The sequence below is a fragment of the Aedes aegypti genome, chromosome 2 (genome assembly GCF_002204515.2).
Source record: "Aedes aegypti strain LVP_AGWG chromosome 2, AaegL5.0 Primary Assembly, whole genome shotgun sequence".
NCBI classification, from domain to species: Eukaryota; Metazoa; Arthropoda; class Insecta; order Diptera; family Culicidae; genus Aedes; species Aedes aegypti.
The window spans coordinates 430308062-430335163 of record NC_035108.1 but is presented as its reverse complement, the minus strand read 5'-3'; the positions used below and the strand labels follow the sequence as shown (position 1 = coordinate 430335163).

General features: G+C 36.2%; 1 protein-coding gene across 6 annotated transcripts in view; it reads left to right on the top strand.

Moving 5' to 3' along the window:
• The window catches only part of LOC5573959 (signal-induced proliferation-associated 1-like protein 2), a 263789-nt gene that overhangs the window by 184860 nt on the left and 51827 nt on the right, over window positions 1-27102 (top strand). The gene's annotated exons all lie outside the window — the stretch shown is intronic.

Genomic DNA, 27102 nt, shown 5'->3' with positions numbered 1-27102 from the left:
TTCAGCTCCATCTATCCAATCAAGATGAGCAAAATAAAGCCTGACCATAAGTCGCTATCTTGGATTCCAAAATGGCGTCAAACATCGATTTTTGCCATCCCAATATTGCATGGGTTTTCAACGAAGGAAGTGTGAAGTCTGAACTTCTTCTTTTATTCGTGGTAGCAAACAAGTTTAATGAATATTTGAAGAGACCTTTCAAGAGGTTTTTTTTTTGAAGACGGTGTCCAAGAAGGACTGCAACGGTTAGTTTTCGCTAACGGGCCTAATGGAAGGCACGGGTCCAATCAAGGATCGAGAAGGGATCAATAGGTATAAAAAGTATCACTGGAAAGTGTCGCTTGTGTAGCACTGAGATGTACTGTTTTATTGCTTCAAGTAGTTTAAAAGCAAAGCAGAAGCGTGCTGCGCACAGCACGAGGGTACAGATGCGCATTGGGAAAATTATAATTTTTAAAAGTAATTCAGGTCTTCGACCAAAAGCTGCACAAACTGAACGATCACTATCATTAGGCAACGGACAATACTGCTGGTGTTCGATTAGTTGACGTACAGTGCTGTTCTGAATAATAGCAGCGCATGTCGATTTTCATACAAAATGCTCAACTTTGACATGCTGTTGTTTTGTTCCCTTTCAAGCAATCGAGCTGAAATTTTCTCCACAGAACTACAAATATGATCAATTTTGTAACTACAAAATTTCAGTTTTTTCTGAGTCCCTGCCGAAAAGTAAGACACTAGGTGAAATTTTTCGAAAAAATAGCAGTTTTTCATTTTAAAATTTTTCTTCTACAAATATTTTAAACATTTTCGGTTTAGGTGTAGGTTTGATAAGTAGGAGGAGATTGTTCCAATGGTAAGTGATATACAATTTAAAACTATAATGTCAAGCCGAAATTCAAATTTTTAAAACTGCTATTTTTTCGAACAATTTCACCTAGTATCTAACTTTCCGGCAGGGGCTTAGAAAATTTTGAAATTTTGTGTTTACAAAATTGGGCATATTTGTAGTTCTGTGGAGAAAATTTCAACTCGCTTGCTTGAAAGGGAACAAAACTACAGCATGTCAAAGTTGAGTATTTTGTATGAAAATCGACATGCGCTGCTATTATTCAGAACAGCACTGTAAGAACCAATATGATCAAAATGCATATTTTCAATGAAATATATTCTTTACCTTATAATACACTCGCTGAACAAGCAAATTGCACTAATTTGTTCGAAAACATTTGAATTAAAAGACGAATTGAGTAGTAGGTGTCACACAATCAAATTGTTCTAATAGTAACCTGGTGTTTACGTATGTACATAATCGTCAGCTTGTTTAAATGGGCTTTATCTCTCTGTTCAAATCAGCAGAAGTTGTAGCAGAATATGATAAACAGACTCTCATGATTTGTTACGGATTATGATTGTTACAGAGCGCGATGAGTATATCTCTTACTTAACACTCTCTGTAACAATCATGATCCGTAACGCATCATGAGAGTCTGTTTATCATATTCTGCTACAGCTTCTGCTGATTTTATCGGGGCGATAACAGTGCATTATAAAGCCCATCTAAACAAGCTCCAAAGCTAGGGGGCACTATTGCTAAAGAAAGCTTTTGATTGTTCATCACGGCTACATACTCCTAATGGTAAATAAGCGAGAGAAGTGAGTCTTATCATCGATCTCTTTTCGGGGCTCTCGTTCGCTGCTTTTATTTATCAAGCTTTTTACAACTTGCGGAACATTGCCGATCATGGACCGATACAAATGGGATGGTTTTCTTCGCTTGCTTTGATTGTGCTTCAATATCAAATGAGAATGAATTTTACAATGCTTGTCTAATAGACAATGTCTATATATGATTTTCAAATCTAATTGTGTAAAAAAATGAACGAAAACGAGTAAATTTGGGCAAAATTGAGCACTTCCCAGAGTCACAATACGAGACTATCACCAAAAGATTTCTCTTGATTTGTTTTAATATAATTTGGTATGTGATACCATTTTCCACCATCGCGATGCATCGGCTTCTAAAAATTTGCTATTTTTGGCCCGTTTTTGCTCACTGTGCTTCGGTAGGAAAAATAGCTGAAATGGAAATTAATTTGAAATAGCACCTCGTTGAGACGCACAACAGTCAGTAGAGTAAGCCAGTCAGCTAAATCGGTGCGCTAAGACCTAAGAGGCCGAGTTCCGCCGAGGTCGTTCGTAAGTGTAGTAATAACACAGAGACCGCAAGAAATTAGGCACAAAGATCGCGCTCAATAAACGAAAGGAAAACAATGCCGGAGTGTTACGTTAGTGGGGTGTTTGTTGTTGAGAGTTTACGTCCATAGAGGGATGGGTAAGAAGCGGAAACAGAGTGATCCGTCAATAAGTGTAGAAAATTTAATGCGCTATACTTTTGATTGCGGTGCAATTTGGATGAACGGCAGCGGGCTCTTTGTATATGCACTTGATGGTTGAAAGCGGGAATTGTACCGAGAAAAAGATGGGAAAATGCTCACTTTGTATTTTTTTGTGCGTACTTTTGGGAGTTTTCAGATCATTACGAAGCGGAAGCAATGATTGCCGAATGCATTGATCGCCAATTATTTGGAGAATTATGTGATCATACTCATTAATTGTTCAGAGTAGAATGTCTATTGTAATCACTTTGCAATGCAAATAATCGATTCAAATTTTGTATTTAGATATTAAATTAACCAAAAATGATTTACAGATACATTTATGGAAATATCAGTATTAATAACCAGGAAAGCCAGAAAGTACTAACTACTTTCGCCCTTTTCTAGCTTTTCGCCCCTTAAACTCAATTTATCTTATTTTCCCTCCTGAACCTAAAATTAGAATTCACTCACCTCTGGAATCACTGACCTAGAGTCCAATACTCTTGTAAATGTTCCTTCGACATGCTATAGTCTATGGCAAATGGTTCGCTGGCGAAAGATATGTACATCCTTTATGTTGTACCTTTAGGTAGATGTCATTCTTGAGACTAGCTGTCTGGTGTATGGTTTTCTAGCAAACCAGCTGCTTGCAGTGTTGTAGATTACAACACAATTGTAAGTAATTTTGTTATAGAATTAGCGTGTTTTTTGTTCTCTAACTGAATATGAAGTTCGTGAATAACTGTCATGAACTCGAGAACAAGCAAAAATATATCGTGACCCAGATAATATTGAGATGAACCTGTTGCCCGATTCCGAGAACGTTCATGAGCACTTGACGGTAGTTCAGGATGTATTTTTAAACTTCTCGTTTTCTGGAGCTCGCTCTTGTTTGAGCTTGTAGTTAAATTAACGACAATTTTGTTAAAATCTCCTCTAAATTAAGGTTGATTGAACTTGTGCTCCATCATACTGAATATGCTTTGAATAATTATCTAACCATTCATGTCCTGAAGGGTAAAAAAATAATTCAAACCACTGCTGATTGCTAACAATTAATAAAAAATTTCCAGCACAAACCGGTCACCAACTAATGATATCCGGGTGGTAGACAAACGGGCGCGCTAAAATACGACGTGTTTCATTTATCATCACACAAGCCTGCCACATCGTCGCACTTTTTTACCCCTTTTCCGCGTCGCAAAAACAAAGTTTATTGATAAGAAAGGAAATGATTGGCTCTTTTTTTTACTGCAGTCGATAATAACACACTAGCGATACATTGACTCGCGTGCGTTTGTCACAATCACTCGCATCGGAAACAATGGCCTTCGAAATACGCTCAGCTAGACAGAGTTATGCAATAAAAAGTGATTCGAGTGGATCCGTCTGAGCATGAGCTGAAAGAAGTTCCAATCTCCGACGATCAATGTTTACGCAGCACACAAATAGGGCGCGTCTAATCCGGCATGGAGCGAACGAATTAGGCACCCCTGAAGTGTCGACAACTCCGACCGGTACTGCTCCAATTTCAATATCACTCTCTCACGAGAATCACCTTCGAGCAGTAGTAAGTAAGTGAGTCACCGCCACGGGGTTTCAAACAAGATCAACTAATTCAAACACACCCGCGTGCGCCAGCTGTCAAATCGATACGGTCCGCACACGGCAAAACGTTACGAAAGTAATTGGCCGCTGAGGGTCCACAATACACGATCACACACAGGGGTTATTTGGGTCAATCATGGTCAAAATTATTCTATGTCCCGTGAGTGAAAGCAAAAATACTAAAACCCGTCAAGCGTCAATTTACTAAAACCCGCCTTGCTCAGCGAATATCAAACAGATTCAAATTTTTGTTAGTATTTTGGAACACATATCTAGTTTCTAAGAGTGACCAGAGGAACTTGGGAATATTCCTGTGACCGTGGTTATTCCGGTGAGTCACTGTGTCAGGTTGGGTAAAAAGGGCTATTTTTGAGACATGTCAAGTTATATTTATTTATTTGCAAATTGCAAAGACACTCATTTTTCCCTTCCTTGTGCAGTGGGGTTATTTTTGGCCAAACGGCACGTTAAAAGAGCTGTAACTTTATAGAGAAAAGAGAAAAATGTGGAACTCTATAATATAAATCTGGAAATTTTTTTGTGAGTATGGCCATTCTGAACACAATGACACAAGTACACCTGGAACCTGTTTCAGAAGAAACTGGTACATATCATATTTAGATGTTTATACGTATGGATTAGGGCCTTCCTTAGCTGTGTGGTTAGAGTCCGTGACTGAAGGTATCTGGGTCCGATTCCTGATCGGTTCAGGATCTTTTCGTAATGGAAATTTCATTGACTTCCTTGGGCATACTGATAATCTCTTGCCACACGATATACGAATGCAAAAATGGATTTTTCAAAGATAGCTCTCAGTTCATAACTGTGAAAGAACACTAAGCTGAGAAGCAGGCTCTGTACCAATGAGGAAAAAAATATGCTCTTTATCTTAATTACAAAAAGTTATTGAAATGATTCTCATTTTTTACTGAACACCTGTTAAAACGAGAACATTTTCAATCCAACAAGGTCCTCGACTGGTGCTGTTTGAACCAGTCCTCAGCTTGGTCTTGCTGAAAAGCGGCGTGTTTACCTATACGGCTATATGGCCTTTCCAAACATGAAATTAATATATTCGAATAAATAGTAACATAAGTAATCGGCATCATTCGACAAGTTATAATTAATGTATTTTTCCTATTAGTAAAAATACATTTTATCGCTGACGAATTAAAACTTTTGACGCAAATTGAAATTTTGGGATCAGTTCAAATAAGGCTCCAGCAAATCATCCAGGAAAAGTTTCAGTGATTCTTTCACAAATTTCTCTCGAAATATCTCCAGAGACGTCTCCAGGAACTCTATCAAAAATTCCTCCAGGGATTTTACCAGAAATTCCTCCAAAATATTCTCTATAGTAATTAATCCCTACAGCGATTATTCCAGAGCTTCCCCAGACGTTTTTGTCAGAGATGCCTCCAGGAAGAACTTTTGTACGCTACCAGATTTCCTAGACCATTTCCGATAGGGCTCCAGGAATAACCCGCAATTTCGCCAGGAGTTCCTCCTGGGAATTATCCTAGGATTTTTTGCAGGCATATTTCATTAGTGATTTCGCCAGCAGTTTCTGCCGAAATGCCTCCAGTGGTTCCATCATTGAATCCTCCAGTAAAATATTTACTGATATTTTTCCAGGAATTGCAAGGACTTCTCATGAAACTTTTCCTGGAATTATTGCAGAGATTACTACAAAGATTTCTTCAGAAATGGTTCAGGCGATTTCTCCTGATGTTCCTCAAAATATTCTTCGAGAAACACCTTTAAGGATTTCTCTAGTGAAATCTCTATAGGGATTTTTGCAGAGATGTCTTCAAGGCTTTCTCCAGGTTACACTACGACATTTTTTTTAAATATAACTTCAGATGTTTCTCCAGAAATTCTCCATGTTACTATCTCAAGATTCCTCTAGGAATTATTCCTGACATTTTCTCCAGAGATCGCACCAGGATTTGTTCCGGAGATTCCACCGAAAATTTAACTAGGGATTCTACAAGAAATAACTTCATAAATTCCCATAGAGATTCCTCTGGAGTTTCCTTAAAAAACTCTCCTAGGATAAACAATTGGTGGAATTGTTTATGGATTCCAGGAAGTTCATGGAGCAATCCCTAATGGAAGCTCTTGAAAAAATCTGGAGTAATCTCTAGAGGAATCCCCGGTGAAATTCCTGGAAAAAATCGTGTAGAAATTTCTGCAGGAGCGTATGGAGGAATTACCGAGGAAATCTCTAGAGGTTATTCCTGGAGAAATTTTTGGAACTTTGTCAGCAACTTTGGAATTTATGAAAAAAAATTTTTTTTTCACGGGAGAATCTCTGGATGAGTTCCAAGAGGCCCTCTTGGAGGAATCCCTGGTTGTTTTTTTTTGTGGCCCAGAATGAATTTTCCAAGAAATCTCTGGAGAATTCCCGTAGTATTATCTGGAGAGATCCTTGGATTAAGTATCGATTTTCCTGGTTGTGACTTTGAAAGAATTCCTGGATGAAATTCTTGAGGAATCCCTTGAGGAATTCGTGAGTTGTAGAAATCTTGGAGGAATTCCAGCTTAAATCCCTGAAGTAATTCCTGGTTAAATCCATGGAGCGAGTCGTGGAAGAATCCCAGAAAAAATCAACGAAATGATTCCAGGACGAATCTCAAGAAGACTGCTTGCAGATATCATTGTATGTATTCGTGGAGGAATCTCTGGAGATATCACTACAGAAATATTTTGAGTAGTTTTTAAAGAGATTTTCCTTGTGTAACTTCTAAAAACATTCCAGCTAGATTTTTTGTAGAGATTTTCCTAGAGCAATCCTTTAAGAAGTCTCTGAAAGATTGTCTAGAGGAATCTCTGAAGGAATATCAGAACACATGCCTAAAAAATCTCTAGAGAAGTCTCCGTAAAAATTCCAAAGTATTCTTAAAAGAATCCCTGCAACAGATCATAGAGGAATCCTTGGAGAAATTTCTGGAAGAATCCTGTAAGTGATTTTACTGGAGAAGAAATCACTGGAGACACTGCAGGAACTCAAAGGATGATAAAGGAATCCATGTAGAAATATCCCTGCTATCATTCCTGGAATAATTCGTGGAGGAATTCCTGGAGGAAATCCTGGAGAACCTCCTACAGGAATTGCTGAAGCTATTCCTGGAGCCCTATCCGATCCGGTCTGAAATATGTCATGGTGAACAAAAGTTTGTTCTGGAAAAATCGTTGTAGTGATTACGGTAGAGATGTTTTATGACGTTTTTTAAGCGCAACAACTCGCTGCATACTATTATTAAATATTCTTAGTATTATTATTATTAGTTACAAAAACGAATTAATGGCCACAATTTCAAATTTGAAAAACAAAATGTGTCTCATGATTATGATTAAAAATCAAGTGGAAACGTACATCTAATATATTTTTCAAATTTGAAATTATGGCCACTACTTCGTTCTTGTAACTCCTCTGTGGATCGCAAGGAATAGCATTAGCAGCAGCTAAAAAAATAGAATGTCTAGATCTCCAGTGCAGTGGCGCCCAGAGTGTGGGATCTAAACACCGGTAGGTCTTCTAGCTTTGCCCGAGAAGGTCTCCGAAGTGCGTAGGATTCGTCCGTATCTTGGACCTGGTTTCTTGCACTCGAGCAAAGACCTCGAAGCTGTTCAGAAACTAGCGCACTTGGAAGCACGCTGAATGTTTTGTGCAAAAATGTTGTTTGATATTGGTAGTCTGTGAGTAATTACAAAACTGAATGGCAAATCAACGGTAGGTAAGTTCCTAAAGGCAGATTAAAAGCTACTGTCCAAAAATTTCCGTAATCAGCTAATTGATAACATCAAAATCGATATCTACTAGTAAAGCACCGTCGTGATGCGATTGGTCGTTTATAAATCAATAATTTTGAAAAGCCGACAGCGCCTTCAGTAGAAGAGCCGGCACGACACCAATAATAGGTTCAATTAATGATTCAATTTCATGCCTTTACCGGGGATGATGTAAAGCAGTGATTCCCAAAGAGGGCGAATTCGCCCCCCTGGGGGCGATTTTCATGTCCAGGGGGGCGAAAATTTTTAGAATGGAATTTGGGGGGCGAAAATACTAAAAAGGGGGCGAAAGTGGAAGAAACTGAAAACTACGATTCATTTGGAGAAGAGACTCAATTTAATAAGAGATTATACTCTAAAAATCTAAAGATTCCACATGTCAATCTTTCCCTCTATTTCTTTGTACCTTTTAACATTTTCTTATTATATCAGGATAGACAAAACTTGGACACACATTGTTAAAGACGAAATATGTTTGTAAAGCATCGCTATAAATTATGAATCGGTAACTGAAATTTTCCCAAAACATAACGTATTCAGAACTTTATTATATGTTTATAGTCAGAGATTGTTTGAAAGAGTTCTTAAATTGATCAATTTCATTTAATTATTAAACATTTTTAGATATTGGATCTAATATCTAAATTTAATAAATTGATGTTTTATTTATAAAAGAGTTTTAGAATTTGGCAGCAAGTGGCCAAGTTTTCGGCAACACTTGTAACTAACTCAAAGCACAAACTATTTAAAAAATCAGAAAATTTTGTTAGCAAAAATAAGGTGCCAACGTTGGATTTAATAATCACCGAAGACGTTAATCATGTAACTAAAAACAGATTTGAAGAATTATCGGATAAATATCTCCAGGTTTTCGGAAAAAAAAATATTTTTTAAAACGAAAAACGTTCTTTCAAAACAAAAATTCCAACATTTGTTTTAACAATTGTAAAAAGAACGTATTTATTCAATCAAATAAGTTTCGAAATTCAGAAAGTCAGCCAAATTTATTTAGCGTAGTGAAAACTGGTGCAGTAGCATGTAATACTCATAGGTTGTTTGCTGTTATGAATTACTTACCAGCACATCATTTTAAAAAACGGTAGTTTATTGAAATTTAAGAAAATGTATCATCATGATATTATGCAGATCTACAGATAGATTTTATGATAAAAGATTATCAATGAATATAATATGAATAATTTAAACTTCAAAACCGCATATGTTTGATATTTTTACATAAGTAAACTTGTTAACTTAACCAATTTTTGATTATTTGTGGTTATATATTGGTCTAAATTTTAGCAAATTAGAGCATCTAATACAAATTTTTCAAAAACATATCAGGGGGGCGATTCCAAAAATATATTGGCCTCAGGGGGGCGAAAGTCAAAAAAGTTTGGGAAGCACTGATGTAAAGCTTCATCTTTTGTTGTTTCCGCCTTTGGGCAGCTACTGTAGATCTCTCTTCATCAATCGCTGTCTTAGGGTGTCGTGAATTAGGGCCGCGGACGGAGATGATGGTGGATTGAAATGATGATTGTTAGGAGTTGTTAGGACCGGCGGCAGGGCAATATATGCTAATAGATATTGAGATGATCAATTTCAGGTTTAATTGGTGCTGGAAGGCTGTTGCGCGTGGCTTATGAATTGAACTAGAATGCAACAATTAATTAGCTTAATTATTGAGGCGAGCATGGCGGGCAGTTTTGTATTGGATGGAAATGAAACTGGTTGCATAACGCGGAACAGTGCGTTTTCGCCTCAATCATATGTGAACCATCACTGATTTTGATCAGATAGTACAGTCATCTGAAAGACGAATGAAATGACGAGTTTAATTGATAATCTGACACATTTTACAAGATTTATAAACCACTTTTGTCTTAATTATTAGCATATTCGTTCTGTTATTACTGTCAAATGGTGTGCTTGTGACTTGGGAACAAAAAATCCAATTCAATCTTTTATCAGTCTTATTTAACAAACTATTTTCTCTATCTTTTATTTTCAGGTAAGTTACCATACAACAAAATGGAACAGCCAAGCAAATGTGTGAAATAGTTGTAAGTGCATCACAATAGTCTAAGCTACACGACCATCAGAGAACCTAAATTTACGCCAACATGAAGGCTAGCTATAAATGTCAGGAACCATAATTGTTCAAACGTCGATCACTTCCCTATTCACACTATTCATCTAACGAACTGAACGTTTATGGAAGACCTTCTCAACTCAAGAAGCGGTCGCATCTCTTTCCATATTATATCCATACTTTGAAATTGTAATTTCATGTCCTGCTAAACAATTCTAATGTTTCATATATTCAAATTATCACCTCCAAAGCTGTCTGCAGATCATAAACCATCGTCAACCGGCTGCTTCCTGCATCCTGTCCCATTCTTCATTATCTAAAGTGAAGTCTTATTTTGATCCATTGTTTACCTCAACGTTGCAAACACTTCCAATTGGAAAACGGCCTAAAAGTTAATGGTCTTACAATCGCGTGGCATCCTCAATGTAACACCACCGCGGCGCCATAACTTGAACCATTGTTCTCCATAAGTCACGGGACGATACGCTCTGGCAATGGTTATGATTAATTTTATTAGGATCCCATCATTTTCTCGCTCGAAATTTCGGATTTTTGGATTGTATTCAGCTAACGCGACATTTGGACAACTCAATTAGTCGGGTTTTCGCTTCGCTTGACACGAAGTCGTCGACGACAATAGAACATTGTCTAATTGGTTTATGACTTCGGATCGGGGAGGGTTTAACACAGACCCCCGTTTGTCACCAGCCAACGGACAACAAAGAGAAGTTATATACAAACCCTAGATTTACAATGCGAACATCACTTGCATCACACTTGCGGCGCGCACAATGGGACCATTTCTGAAAAAAGGCGATCAAAACCTGTAAGGAGTCGTATGAAATTTAAGCGTTAAGTAACATCAGCAAAGTTGTAGAATATTAAGTTTTAACCAACTTTGCTGATGATACCATTCGACTTCGTTTTCAAGTAGAAGCTCCAGTAGTTTTACAACATAAGTAACATAACTTCAAAATCATTTTTTTGTAATTTTCCATTATCGCAAAATATCAGAACACTATGTTATACAAACTTGTTGATATTTCTAACCGACGTATTTTTTGCTGAATTCACCTACTCTACAACTAAGTGTTGTGACGGTAGAACGACTGTTTATTTTTATATACACTATTTCAACCATTGGGCAACTTTTCAATGGGTACTTTTTAGCATCTACAATTTCAATATTTTGATACGTTTTTTAGAAATACCAACAAGTTTATAGAGCATACTATCAATCTTGTGGCTTAACCTCAAAATAATTTGGTATCAAGATAGATCACAGCAAAGTCTTAAAACGGGATCTAAGACCTCTTGGAGGTTTTGATCGCCTTTTTTCTGAAATAGTCCCATTGTGCGGCAGTTCCGCTCCAACGCCGAATAATCAAGCGCACTTTACTTCAGATGGCATTTGGATCGCGAGCCACCGAAACAATAGAATTGAATATCTGTCATTTGCATTACTAATCCATCACTTGCAGTGGCTCTGTTTGCGTACCTCAAATTTAATTAGACGACGACTTTTTGGCGCTCAGCTCAGTTAGTGACAGGTTTGTGGCTTAACATTTTTATGACTTTATTCTTAGCGCACCAAAAATGCGGCAGATGAAAGATGATGGGCACTTGGTTTGTGAAATATGGTCAGAGTACGAGCTGTTAATTATGCGGTTCATTTTAGGGAGGTGTCAAAAACAGGGCTGAAGTATTCATTGTCACTTTTGTTCAGTGAATGGCGATGATTTTCATGAGAAATCAACCTTTCACTTGAGGACGCTTTAGTTCGGGTACAAATTTGTTGTACTTTCGTAAAACAGCGTTGTTGGACGAGTTTACTGACAGTTAATGGTTTTATCATTTCTGGAAATTCAAATTGGAAGATGTCCCCATAGTATGGGGCCTTCCTTAGCTGAGTGGTTTGAGTCCGCGGCTACAAAGCAAAGCCATGCTGAAGGTGTCTGGGTTTGATTCCCGGTCGGTCCAGGATCTTTTCGTAATGGACATTTCCTTGACATCCCTGGGCATAAAGTATCATCGTGAACGCGGTAAACGCGCAGCTATTCAGCAAGACCAAGTTGAGGGTCGTGGGTTCGAATCCCACCGGTCGAGGATCTTTTCGGGTTTTAAATTTTCTCGACCTTCCAGGGCATTGAGTATCTTCGTACCTGCCACACGATATACATATGCAAAAATGGTCATTGGCATAGTAAGCTCTCAGTTAATAACTGTGGAAGTGCTCATAAGAACACTAAGCTGAGAAGCAGGCTCTGTCCCAGTGAGGACGTAACGCCAGAAAGAAGAAGAAGATGTCATGTATATTTACATGATATTATATGTCATGTAATTTAGCAGGAGTGTGTGAGATATAATACAAATTTACATGGGTGTATACTTTAATTTATATGATTTTATGTTTACATCGCACAAATTAAGTTTACGTGACATGTAATCATTATTATTCTAACAGGAAGTCGAAAAACTTTGGCAACTCAATAAGATTCTCGACCGACATTATTCGAGCCTATGATCTCAGCATTGCCTTGAATGGCTGCGCGTTTACCGTTACGTTTTTTTTTTTTTTTTGGTTAATTCATATAACAAAATTTCTGATAGTGCGTCTGTGTCAGTGCACTGGGCCAGGGACGCAAACTGGCGGGATAAAATTTATAACTCGGTAACAAAGCATTTCAGGTATTTCGTGTTTTCAGCAAAGTTTTTTTTTATAACAACGCTCCTCGTTCTGTTCTACTGACATGAATGGTCACAATCTAACTTTTTACTGTGATGTTCTAGAGAGTTGTCGTGTTTGGTAAAAACTAGGCGAAAAAAAGTTTTTTTTTCTTTAATTTGGTCTTATTTTGCTAATAACTTGCAAACAGTAGGCTGTGGAATTTTGACGTCTTTGAGAGAGTTGTTTGTTTTATTTTTGCCGAACAAGCCAAGTCTCAGCAAAAAGTTAGATTGTGGCGCCTCCTATGCGGACAATTGACAAACTATATATTTATGTCAGTAGATGATCCTTGTTGTTACAAAAAACTTTGCCGAACACTCTAAAAACAGAGAGCATCTCTAGCCCATAGTACAGTGAAAGAGGCAATAGTAACGGGTTGAGCATTGAAAAATCTCCAAGCTATATAAGATGCTCGTTTTCCATCTGAGTACCTCTTTTTAATGTACTCGAATCCTCTGAGCGGAATCTCAATAGAGAAACAAAAAAGCAGATTGGAGTAACTTGAATCGCCACTTATTAAACGTTTCGAAAGATTCTCATTCGAATAGTCAATATTGTTTTACTAATGAGCTGAACAAGGCATATTTCCCCCAGTTAAAAATCCAATATTCCACCAAACAAATGCTATTCAGAAGACGAACTAACGTTTTACTTGCTTCGCACTTCAACTATTTCCACATGTTTAACATAAACATGATTAAGAGCTGAATAAGTATTTTATAAAACCCTAATTCAGCTTCAGTATGTTATAAGAACAGTTGATCTAATTGAGGCCGAAATAACGTTTAACAAACACATGTTTCAGCAATAAATAAGTCTTGCAAAATAGATCACCCTATAGCTAAATTTCATAAAATGGACAAAATATTCGAATTTGTGTTGAGTTCCGAATACATTTGAAAGCTCATAACTTAGCTAAATATTCCGAGTAGGAGCGAAGTACTGACAAACAAAGCGTGATATTGACTTGATTGACATAAGAGATAAAAGATCTGAAGACAATATCAAAATTTTGTTCCTGGAACTTCTGAACCTATGAAAAATATGATGTTCGCAGATCTAATGCATAGCTCGCAGCTATTGGTAAAATCTTGCATAATCTAAATATGACATGCCAATATTGTTCTAGTAGTTAATTTTATACAGTCGCCTCTCCACATCTCGATATCGAAGGGACCATCGAGATAGGGAGAGATCGAGACATAGAACAAATTTTTAACGAATACTAGATTGAAAATCACCCCGTTGCCAGGAAAATCAAAAACAAACAGATGTCATTTCGTCTTCGCAAATTGTTTTGAATCTCTGAAATCTAGTCTAGTAACCTTTGATAATGGGCATATCGACTTACGGAGAGAAAATTGGGAACGAAAATCACATCGAGATATGGAGATATCGAGATAAGGAGGATATCGAGATATGGAGAGTGAAAATGTATGCAGAGTGAAGGGACCGAAAAAAACATCGACATAGGGAGAGATATCGAGATGTAGAACATCGAGATGTGGAGAGTCGACTGTATATCATTTCCAAATCTTTTATCTCTTATATCTTTCCATTCAATATCACCATTAGCTATCCATATTATAATTTGCTATTGCTAAGCTTTTTTCGCCCGCACGGGATGTTGTGCCGTACAAGGAAAGTGGAAGTTCTTTGACAGAATTGATGAAATAAATTACTATAGCGAGATACATTTGGAAAGACATTTCGTCACAACTGAATAATTATTGCGATCTAAGAAAAATGATTTACTTGGCCATTTCTGAAAAAAATTCCGCTCATCATGATATTTGAATGTTTTTCTATTCAGGTGCGTAGTTCTCAGAACCCTTCAAATTAATTCTTTAAAGCATAATAGGTTTATGAAAAATACAAATCAATAAAATAATTTTTTAATAAAAATTTAATTTATAAAATAAATGAATTTCAATAAAAGTTAATGAATCATTCAAATTGAAATTTTGAACAAACTAAAACTTATTATGAAATTTTAAGAATCATTTCAGATTGATTTTACTTGGTATAAACAAACATTATTTTTGACCATCATTGACATAAATTTTCTCACTGTGTGCTAAAAATAGTCGACTGAACTCATCATGGATCAGCATCAAACAGCAGCTGAATAATATGCTTGGTCAGCGTACCATGTGTTGATTAGAAGTTGTCGAATAGAAGCTCAAACATGATCAATATTCAGCTATGAGAGGTTTATATTTTGCACTGGACGGTTCATTCATCAATTCTGGATGGCGCAGATGGCAAGGCATACAGCTGATGATTGCAAGGTCTCGAGTTCGAATCCAGTATCCAGACGATTTTGAAATGTGGCTTGTTATAACATTAAAATTGTGTACGCTTCATTCAAAGTGCCTAGCCTTTTGATTTTTATTTGTTTTCAATTATTTTTGGACCAGCCGTTTAAAAGCTAAACTAAATGCTTGTAAAATGTTTTCCAAGCTGAAAAATAAAATTGGTATTTAACGACATGCCTTACTTGAGAAAGTTCGAAATTTGTGTAAACAACGCTTGAACAAAGGTTGGCCATGAAAATTATTAAAATGTTATCAAACATGATGCTGAATAAAACTGCCATAACGGTGTTTATTAAATGAGTGAATGTTAGTTGGGTTGCTTGTCACGTGCCTTGCTTTGCGCGGCACACCACACATGCAATAACAGTTTTCTGCTACTCCGAACTCTCACCGCTCTCAAATTTTCCCCGCCCTCTTTCATATAGGCAGATGATAGAGAAAAAAGTGCTCATTTGAATGGCAAAGCACACTTTGCTTCTTCCTTTTGGGAAAATCGTATATCGTGTGTTTATGGAGAAGAATGTACGAAGAATGAGAGATTAAAAGATACGAAAGGTACGGAAGGGACGACTCGTGTCACTCAACAGGGAGAAAACCGCTCTTTTCCGTTCGCAATTTCTTTGCGAGCCGCTTAGCCACTGAACCGTTCAAACCAGATCTTTTGAACGGTTCAGTGGCTAAGCGACTAAAACGAGTGAGTCCGGTCGGATCCATTCACTGAAATAAGTCATTTTGCCCATTTCTAATAATTTTACTTATAATGGAAAAACGATAAATTTGTCTAGTTCAATCCCGACTAAGGGTACATAACAAAATTATATCAAAATATGTTATTATGTTATAAGTTTTTTTCTAACATAGGTTGTTACAAACTTGATGCAGGATGTTGTTAAAATAACTAAAATTATAACAAAAAGTGTATGAATAGTAACATAAACATAACAAAATGTGTTTTAATTCTATCAAAAACATATCAAACCAAGTTATAATGTTTGATACAAAGTATCAAAATTATAATACTGTTCGATATACGATAATATTGTATATTATTGAAATGCATAACTATCTATTTATTTTGTTATGAAGTTGTTAAAAATGAACAAAAAAATATATTAAAGGGAAATAAAACACATTATGTTATATTTCTGTTTTATTATGTTCTATGGATAACGGAGCCTAACAAAATTATATCATAATATGATATGCATATCATATTCTGATAAAATTTTATTATATTTTTGTTACAAGCCTCTAGTCGGGATCCCACAACTTTATAAACAGAAATGTTATCTAACGCAGTGACACGAATACAGACTAGGATAGCTAAATTTTCACATAGGGGAAGTGGTGGAAAAATAAACATCGTGTTTTTTTACCGAGAAAAAATAAATTTCATTGAATTTTCATCATGCACGAACGATTTAGAGCTTAAATCGGAATCTTCGGATTAATACAGCGGTCTATTGAAGTAAAACTATCATCGAAAAGAAAAATTCAAGAAAACTACGCTTGAAAATTAGAACTGACGTAACTTTTAGCTTGTTGGTCTTGAGGTTTTTTAGTGAGGTAAATATCGTTATGATATGATGTCAAGTTTGAAACTTTTAGATTTCTTTTTGAATGGGTTACAATCCTTAATAGATATATTTTTTGATACGCAATGAAAATTTCCAAAAATATTAGTTTTGCTCACGTTTTTTGCATGATGTTCATTTTACCCACATAGTGCAGGTAAAATGAACATTTGCATCGTTTTTTGCTAGCGATAAAAATATATGACAATTTTAGTCACAGTTTTTGTCGCTGTCGCGCTTAGATAATATCCCTATTTTTGTTGTTGTGCGATAGAACAATATCTTCTTCTTCTTGGCATTAACGTCCCCACTACGCTACTCAGCGTAGTGTTCTATAAGCACTTCCACAGTTATTAACTGAGAGCCAAAGTTGCCATTTTCGCATTCGTATATCGTGTGGCAGGTACGATGATACTCTTTGTCCAGGCAAGTCTAGAAAATTTACATTACGAAAAGATCCTGGACCGACCGGAAATCGAACCCAGACTTCAGCATGGCTTTGCTTTGTAGCCGCGGACTCTAACCTCTCGGCTAAGGAAGACCCTCATGCAGATAACTCAGCCATTAGTACTTATTTGAAAAGTATAAAACTAGCACGTTGAGACGGAGTGTAAAAATGTTCAGATTTTTATCTGTAAAACTTTCACAGTAACCTCGTTTTAGATTCTATTTTAACACAGATGTTTTATTCAATCTCTCAGAAAATCTTCAATTTCAAACGCAATCTTGTCTAATGCTGGGTTATATGCAACTCAAAAGCTCTTTTGTACCTGAAAGGTCGTTTTTTATATTGTACTAGTTTAGAATCTTTACTTTCACATTTCACAATCTGCAGGAAAAGCTTTTGAATACTTTCACAACAGACACAGCCGCTCGTGTCTAACTATCATACAACTAGAGAAATACTTCTAGATCGAAAGTTAGTGCTATTCCCCTACACCCGAAATGACCCCTCCCGGATCGGGTTCAATGAGCACTCCCATTATTGTGGGGTAACCGTGACGCATTTTGCAACCTTTTGCACCCCCCGCACAAGAAATGGTGCGCTTGAAGCTTTTAATTCCTCATCCAATTCTTACCAGTTGTTTTTTTCTTTCCTTGTTGATTTTTTTCTCATTCATCGCTCCATCAGCTTCAGTTCATTTTTTTGCCATTATTACGCATTTAAGCATAACACGGGGGCTCTTCGCCACCGCGAACTCCTCGCATAGCTACATGATTATTTATGTGCTTTGTTCGCTCGAGTAGCTCCACAAACATGAATTCCTCCCCTCGTAAGGTGCTTTGTTTCAGAAGTTTTTTAGCTTACCTTTTACCCTGGGTGAGATAGGGGTCTGTCGAAAGAAAAAAAAATCCACAACAACAGAAGAAGACCCGGAGGCACACCTGGGTCTGAAGTCGTGATTCATTGAAGAAGCAGACAGTGGTTGGTAGCTGAAAAAAAAAAACTTGAAGGAGGAAACTGTGTGATGTGCGGTGAAGATTTTCGCTTCCAGATTATGCGGGCTTTTAAATTTGGGACCGAATAGTCAGGGAAGAGAAAGAATAAGAAGCCTTTGGGACACTGTGGTTGTCGATAGTGACTCACAGATTCGCCATGAATTTGGCGAAAATTTGTTGAGTCTAAATGGTCAGGTTGATTTATTTTGGTCGAAGATAACAAAGGAGCTCAGTTAGGTTTGGGGCCTTTCAACTTGTTTATGAGTGTGATGTTAGGGTGGTCTACTTAATCTTCGTCTTCTTGACATTAACGTCCTCACTGAGACCGAGCCGGCTTCTCAGCTTAGTGTTCTAATGAGCACTTCCACAGTTATTAACTGAGAGCTTTCTTTGCTAAAGTTGCCATTCTCGCATTCGTGTATCGTATGGCAAGTACGATGATATTCTATTCCCAGGGAAATCTAGGAAATTTCCATTACTTAAACATCCTGGACCGACCGGGAATCGACCCCAGACACCTTCAGCATGGCTTTGCTTTATAGCCGCGGACTCTAACCACTCGACTAAGGAAGGTCTCTCTACTCAATCCGTAATCTGGATAATAGCACTACATTATCTCAATCTAGTTCGTAAATCGAGATTCAAGTGTGTCAATAGAAAACTAGGGAGGACCCTTTTAATAATAATTACACTGGCAAGATTTTTAACCAGTTCACAGCCCTTGGCACACCCTATTGGCCGCAACCATTGAATCAATTCGTTCCAGTCCCCTGTCGATGGCCAGAATCAACTCGAAACAGGAGTAGCGTCTGCTGAAGCCAGAGGAGCTCCCGCGCAGCATAAGAAAGCGCACACGTAGCTCTATCTGGACTCTAAGGTTGCACACCACGTTTTCCCAGTTTGTTCCATGCACACATAAAGGAGAAGTCGAGAAATAAAAACGGGTTAAATAAAGAAACATCGTGCGGTAACAGAACCGCAAACGATGCGACGACGGAAGGTGGAACTCTGGAAGATACGGCAGGAAAACCGGTTCTGCGGGTCCTCCAGAGAGCGAGTGTTTGTGTCGCCCATGATCTTCGACGTTGTTATTATTGGAGTCGTGCCGTGTCCCGAACTGACTGAGACTCTGGGACCCCGGACCCGGAGTGGATTTGGTGCACACAAATACCAACCTAAAGCGTCGTCGTCGCAGTGTTGAATGTGTAATCTCATTAGTTCAAAGAAAGCCCAAGTAAAAAGGGCCAATGCAACATACTACACATGCAATAAGGAGGCACATGGCGGCCAATCAAATGCCTGGGTTGATGTGATCGTGATGGGATGAATTAAGCGCATAAAAAAAAACAGAAACAAAGATTGAGCGAGACCTATGGCGAAAAAAAAGGGAAACCACATTTCGTCCGCGTGCCCTTTCCTCGGTGGCTTTTATGTTCAATTTATTGTTATTGATTGTAACAAGACGCGTCCGGTCGAAGGTGGATTGAGAGGTGGAAAGGGGAGGGGGAGAGTCTAGTCACGATTGAGGCCAATTATGCTCGCAGGGGACGAATCAGAACAATTACCGAAGATCGGCAAATCTCTCCGGTATGGAGCATTTGCGTCGGTATCAACAGAACAAAAAAAAACAAATTAAGGGATTCACATTCTAGAATTGACTTGTTTTAGGGTATCTAGTTTTTTACATATTCTGAATCTAAGTTAAAAATTAAACCAGAACCCGAAGTTTCAACATTTTCCGTGACCTGGAAAGTAGTGTGGAAACCACTTTTGTATCACCCCTCGTTAAATTTTACTACGGGACGTACTGTCATTATGTAAATTGAAATTTCATTGAGTTTACGGATTGGAATCTTTTTGAAGCGATTATAATATCAAATTAAGATATTGGGATGCAATAAAATTGTGTTATACTAAGAAAAATGTGCTCTTTCGATCAAACTACAAAAACCTATAATTTTATCATCGCACTAAACAGCCCAATTGATAGTAATTAAAAAAAATATTATCTTTACTACTTGTACATCGAATCAGCCACTGTTCTCCACGAATCGTAAGGTTGTTATAAAGTAAATTGACTAACACAAACAGATGTATGCGAATGGTTTTCACGGTTTATAGCGTGTCATTGGCACTTTTCTTTATTTTTGTGGGTATTTTTATAACATGGCCCTTGACAAAATTGAATGGATGTGTAAAAAAAATCTCGGAATTTTGTAAAGAAATAGTAGAAAACGATTAAAAACCGTAACTTGTTTGCTCCTTTGCGCAAGTATTAGTAGATTAGTGAGTCCTAATAGGAAATCTATATAAACCACAATTACAGGAACATAACATAGGAAATACAACTATTACTACAACATGTTCCAATAATGAGGGATGTGCTTTTTGACAAATTCAATTGTTTTATAGTTCTAAGATTATTTTTTAAGTGAAATAGATTTGGATGACGTTTTCAGAAATAAAAAACGATCTTCCGTTATATTTTGTTTGCGGTTTTTATTCCTCAATCCGTTATTATTGCCGCCTATATCACTGGTACAGCCGCTCTATAGAGTAAACTGGACTAAATTTTTGACCTAAGTGAAACAATCTATATTTCCAGAAAATTATGTATTTTTTGGTTGATTTGCGTCGATAATAAAAGTGTTTTAGTGGAAGTTTGAAAATATTTACTAAGGAGAACACTGTGACATTTTCATCAAAATTCTAAGATTAACAAAATCGTGCTTAAGGGATTATCATGTTATTTTTCATTAAATGACATACTTTGGATTTCTTCGAGAAAATCTATTTAAGATGACACAGTCTAAAATTCAATTACAATTCCATACCAAAGCTTCAGAGGTACAAATCCTAAGAAAGAAGACAGCAATCAAAATAACCTTTAAGTGGTTTCAGACTGATCACTGTTTACAAGCAAGGCCGGATTTGAAGTGGGGGGAACAGAATACGTTCACTCGATAGCATCAATTGCTTTTATATGAAATAGTACATTCTTCACTCAATTCGGTAGCTACAAAACTCAAGTTAGGTGAGCTAGTTTATGGCATGAGAAATTAACATGAAACTATCAGTAGTTTGTTTCTATCTGAAAGGTACTAATCCATAACACAGCGTAACAGAAATGACATTCTAGCGTGTCTCAAGGAACAAATTATGTGTCTCTAGTAGATTTGGAGTTGCTAAATCTGATGCCATTCTCAGAAATGTTCCAGCACGTCACAATTTCAGCTACAGGTCGCCAAAGTTGTATAAAACACTGGTTTACATGAAATTTAAAGTACAATTTATCTAACTTTTTTGTAATCTAATACACCAAACATGCAAAATGGAACTCGAACTTTCATTTAAGATATAATTTGATTGAAATTGCACGATTAAATTTCAATAAAACCGATTTTTTCAACATGCTTGCAGTCTCCATAGAAAATACTTCGTTTCTCTTATATGGCAAAATATAATAATATTCCAAACCATCAAAAGATAACTTTTCCGCATCGAAAGTATAATAAACTATGATGAAAAGTATTGTTATACACATAAATTTTGAATTCTGTGGCAAATTAAACAAAAAAATAGCCGTACAAGCTGGCAAACTTGCATCCGAGTTGGCTGAAATAGTCAATTTTCGCATTTTCAACAGTCTATATCTCAAAAACTAGACGTGTTATGATATTTCTGAAAACGGCAATGGATTCAGCAAGCCTTAATTAAGTGAATAGCGGTATTTTGGTGCTGGAGACAAAAACGTGTTCCGCAGTGTAATTGGTTAATGATGCAATATTCTATAAAATATCAAAACCTTTAATGTGTTAAAACATTTCATAATTTGTCGAGAAATTTAATTATTATAGTATTATTCTCTACTACTAGTTCGTCTATTTCATTTTGTATTTAGGATCCATTAATGCAATTTGACCCGGGCCCCCCGAAGCCCCTATTCCGACACTGTTTACAAGTCAGTAAGATAAAACTACTGTAGTAGATAATAAACACTAGATAAAACTATAAAAGATTTTGTTCAAGAATTTTTGACCAAACTGTAGGAATGATTTCACTAAAATCCTAGGTGTCATTCTTAACAAAACCCAGAGCAGGATTTCCAAAAGGATTCTTATAGATTTTGATAGATTCTCACAAAATCCTTGGAGGATTTTCACAAAAACTCAAGTAAGATGCTTAGAATTATTTATCTATTGTTTAATTTCTAAAAAATTAACTCTTTTTACTGTTTGATAGATTTTTTGACAAAGTCAGAATTTATTGTGAATTAAAAATAAAATGGCTCGCCAAATGTTTTTGTTTTTGTGGTTTGACCTGCCATTTGAAAAGGTTGACCAGGGCTGATATACATGATTGTGGATAAAAATTGATAACTTAACTCCAATCATAAAATTAGTGATTGTTGTTGCTAGAAATCTTGTTTTCAAAAGACAGAGTTTCCCAATCAGTGGTCCGCGGAACCCTAGGGGCCGACAAGCTTCAATTTTGAACTAAGTAAATACAGATAAAAATTCCAATATCGCTATGTCAATTAGATGACAATGTGATTTCTACTAGATCTCTCTTGAAAATATCCCTGAATAACTCTTGTTATCTGTGGTCAAATCCTTACCGATTTGGCTCTAGACTGTTCTCCTCTAGACAAATCTTCTTGTAAAAATCATGAAAATTCCTGAAATTGTTTGTGCGGGAATCACAGTAAGTTTCTTTTCACATTCTTGACTGATTCCAATCAAACAATCGGTAAAATTGTTATAAAAAAAATCAGTTGTTTTCGTACTACAGATTCATAGCCCATTTTTTTAGTAGAGAAATTCGTAGCTGTAATAATGAATCTTGGTAAATGTTGACAATCTTCTCGGAATGTTCTTGCCGAGATTTTACGGATTCTTCTCTAGGGTCATAGCTCTTAAGAGCTTTATCAGCAGGTGATTTAAACAGGTTCAAATACGTATACCTGGTTGATTCCTAGCATTATCTTTAAGGAATTTCTGGTGAAATCATTCCAGGATACCTGAGGGACTATTTCAGATCTTGTGTCTTTTTGAGGCGATTTCAAAGGAAGATTATAACGTATTTATGGGACAATAATTAATGAATGTTGGTGGGGTGTTTTTATGTGCTTCTGCCATGAACCTGATCTGCAAGATTTTTGTTAGATTTGAGTGAGATACTTTATAGTAAGGAACTTACTGTTGTTGTTGTATTAGAGGTACTAGTCCCTACTAGCTCTTGAGAAATACTTGATAAACCAATTCATAGCAAGTTTCGTATGTGAGCTGTGGTAAATTAAAGACGTAGATATATAACTGTTTGTTCTCAAGATTTTTGGACGATTTGCCCTGAATTTCCCCCAGGGAACCAGAAATTCGGAACAATCCGATATGTGGTCAAGTCAATCAAATACATTTGAACCACCTTTAGACTTGATTTGCGAATTCATGAAAATTGATATGTCGAAGTATAATGGCCACTTCCACCAGTGAACCTGTATTCGGAACAACCCAGCATGTGGCCAAGTTATCCAAAAACGGTCGAACTGTTTTTATTTAGACTTGGTTTGCTAAATCATGAAGTTGATTTATCGCAAGCCATGGACTCGAAATTAAAGTGGTTACTGTTTCTTCAAGTGGGATTATTTCAGTACTCCCCGTGATGAATCCAAAATTAAAGTGAATTTCTAATAGTTGACCGCGGTTACAAAAACTAGAAGAATTTTGTGTTAGACCCTGAAAATTCAACTGAAATTCATTGAAAAACGGATGGTAAATAACATTTTGATATTGAAAATTTCAATCAAATTTGACGTCAGGCTCGCATGAATGATGAATGCATCCCGATAATATACATAAAACAGGTTGCTGAATATTTTGTTCGAGATCAGCGCAGTGAATTGTATTGTGTGACAGTTATGCGTAGAAATACAGTAGTGGGACAGTTATACGTGGAAATTCAACAATGGGGCAAATTGACTTGGCTTGCTTTTCATTGAGTTTCCGAACAAAGTTAATTTTTAGTGAGTGTTTTCTAAAACTATACGAAAAAATAAACTGTTAGATGACAAAAAGTCAAAATGCACAAAAAGTAATATGGGACAATTATGCGTATAACGGCAGTACATTGAAAAAAAATCAAAATTCAGAGTTGATTAAAAAATGATCACTTTTTATTTTGAGAAAATTTTGTCTCACGATAGTTTCATGACCATACGAATCATAATGTAGAACATTGATTTGTATGAAAAAACATTTCAGTTTTTTTAAGTCGATTTTGAAGATAAAGCTTTTTACGCCTTTTTTAATAACACGCCTCTTTATCGGTACCGTGTAAAAAAAAACACGCAAAAATAAACCAGTAACAAAAATCACTGTATTTTAAATATTTCTTATAAGTTATCCATACAAAACAAGACTTACACAACCGGTCTCAGCGAGAATTACTCAGATACCAAATTCACAAATTCATAAATCCCGGAAAAATATCTTCTGGCAATATTTTTTATTTATAACTAACATTCTTGCAAGAATTCATTGAATATTTCTTAGATGTCGTAGAGGTGTGCGAAACATATTTTGGTAAAAATACTTCTGACTTTTCAGGATGAATTCATGTAACAGTTTAGGTAGTATCAGTTTTTGTAGAATACTTAAAAATTCGTTGTTGAATTTCAGAGATTCTAGCGGAATCTTTCAGATACCAACATTGAAAAACTGAACAAGAGATCTACGAGCTGTTCCAGGTTAAGTTCCTGTCTGACGCATTTCTAAATTTCTGAAGTAATTTCCAACGAAATCAGTAAACAAATGTCACCAAGCTTTGAACACAAAACTATTCTATAGCTATATATGAAGTCAAGCAGCACATAAGTTCAAATATTCAACAAGACTGCAAAAAATTCAGAATAACAAGGTTTGATTGGAACACTGTTCGAGTGGAATATAGAAAAATCTCAATATTGGATCCGATGCCTTAAATTTCTTGTATAAATTTCTGAAAGAATATTTCAATCAATTGTTAAAGGACTCCCTGGATGAATGTCTAGTGGAATCACCTGATAAATCGTTGCATCAATTGCCTTTAAATTTCCTCAAAGGATAATCTACAGTAATCTAGAGAAGTATCTAACAAAATTTCGGTTGAAATCCTCGGAAGAAATATGGAAAAAATACAGAAAAAAATTAAAGGAATATTAGTAAAAAATCTTTCAATTTTTGAATTGAAAATAATTAAAATTTTAATAAGAAACTCCAAGATGCATTTATGAAGGAACTTTCTCAATCATTTTCAGCAAAACCTTCGTGGGAACTCCTAAAGAAATGTCTCACGGTATCCATGGGGGAATTTTTGGAGAAATCTCTACAGCAGTCGCTGAAAAAAAAACAAGAGAAATTGATAAAAGAATACTTGATATGAGTCATGGCGAAACCATGTGATACCTGGAAGAACGTTTGAAGATATTCCTTCTAATGGTTTAGAAAATTAAAAAATTATAAAAAATGGAAGTAGGGGGAGATCCCCCAGTGCCGGACAGCACCCAATACCGGACAAAGTCGAAACATTGAGAAATCATGGTCCAATCAAGATGGTGTATTAGTAGAAAAGAAAGCTCTTATGTAGACTAATGTTTGCGTAGAATAACACATCCTTGAAATATTCATGCCTTTTTAAAAAAGTAGAAAAGTTTAAAAATCTTTAAAAAATTGACGTATCTTCTTAATTTTGAGCCTATTTAGTAATTATTTTGAATATGAAAAAATACTTTGGATCCCGCAAACATGATCGAACATAGCCCTAATTTGATAGTATGAATGTATTTTGTACCATAATTGAAGTAAATATGTACAAATTACAATTTTGGTTAAGCATCTTCTGTCCCTCAGTTTCGGACAGCTTGATTTGTTATATGATATCTTTGTAATTATTGCATCGGTGTCTCAAAATACTTTCATTTTTCATGGTTTCCGTCGATCATGGTATCAAACATGCAATAAAATTAAGAAGAATGAACATTCAGAACAACATCGTAAAATGTGCTATTTTTCATCATATATGAAAGAGGTTTTTGGTAGGCATATTGCAAACTAAGAAAAACTCAAATTATTCTTGTATATGTTGCAAATGCATTGAATTGGTAATTATAAACTATTCCTATAGTGTACACATTCAATGATGTTCAAATTTACAGAACTCGAGGCATTTCCAGATCGTGTCCGGTATTGGGTGCCACCTTTCAAGATCGAACAATTTGGTACTCAAATACATCATCAAAATGCATCTCACGCCGAGGACCTGGGATCGAATCCCATCCCCGACATAGTCACTTATGACGTAAAAAGTTATAGTGACGACTTCCTTCGGAAGGGAAGTAAAGCCGTTGGTCCCGAGATGAAGTAGCCCAGGGCTAAAAATCTCGTTAATAAAGTCAAACCAACCAACCATCAAAATGCAATGTCAAAATTCATATTTATATTTTCAAATTTATTTTTGTACACTATAAAAATGATGATATTTATCATAAATAGGTAACACGAGCCCATTAAATCAATATTTTTCGAATTATGAATTTAGTGGCTTAAGTGTCCGGTACTGGGGGATGTCCCCCTATTTTCAGGACGAAAGAACAAAATAAAGTAAAGATAAAATCTTGGATAAATTTTGAAAACAATTTCTGGTGATTTTGAAGAAAATCCATCGGAGAACTTTCTCAATAAAATCTAAAAAAATGAAACAATATGGAAGTACAATCCCTAGGAAAACACCTGATAGAATTGCTGAAGGTTGATTACTCTGAAAAAATACCTAGATCATTTTTTGGAAAACTGACATAGTCACCCCTATTCTTGTTTACGGCGGATCCAACTTTTGATCGAATCCTATTCGAACGAATCCATGGCCCACTTGATTTTGCTTGCGTTAACGGAAATGCGAAGTGACTTTCGATCGAAAGTGCATTCGAACGTAAACAAGAATAAGGATGAGTGAATCTTGTTAAATTACCTAGTGATTATCTTGTAGTACATCCGATGATTAAACCCCATCACCTCGAATCCCATCAACCCGAATTCCATTACCCTGAATGTACCTTAACCCCGAATTCCATAGCTCTGAATTTAAAATTACTTCAAATGACACTGCCTCGCGATGATTGTGCTACTTTTCC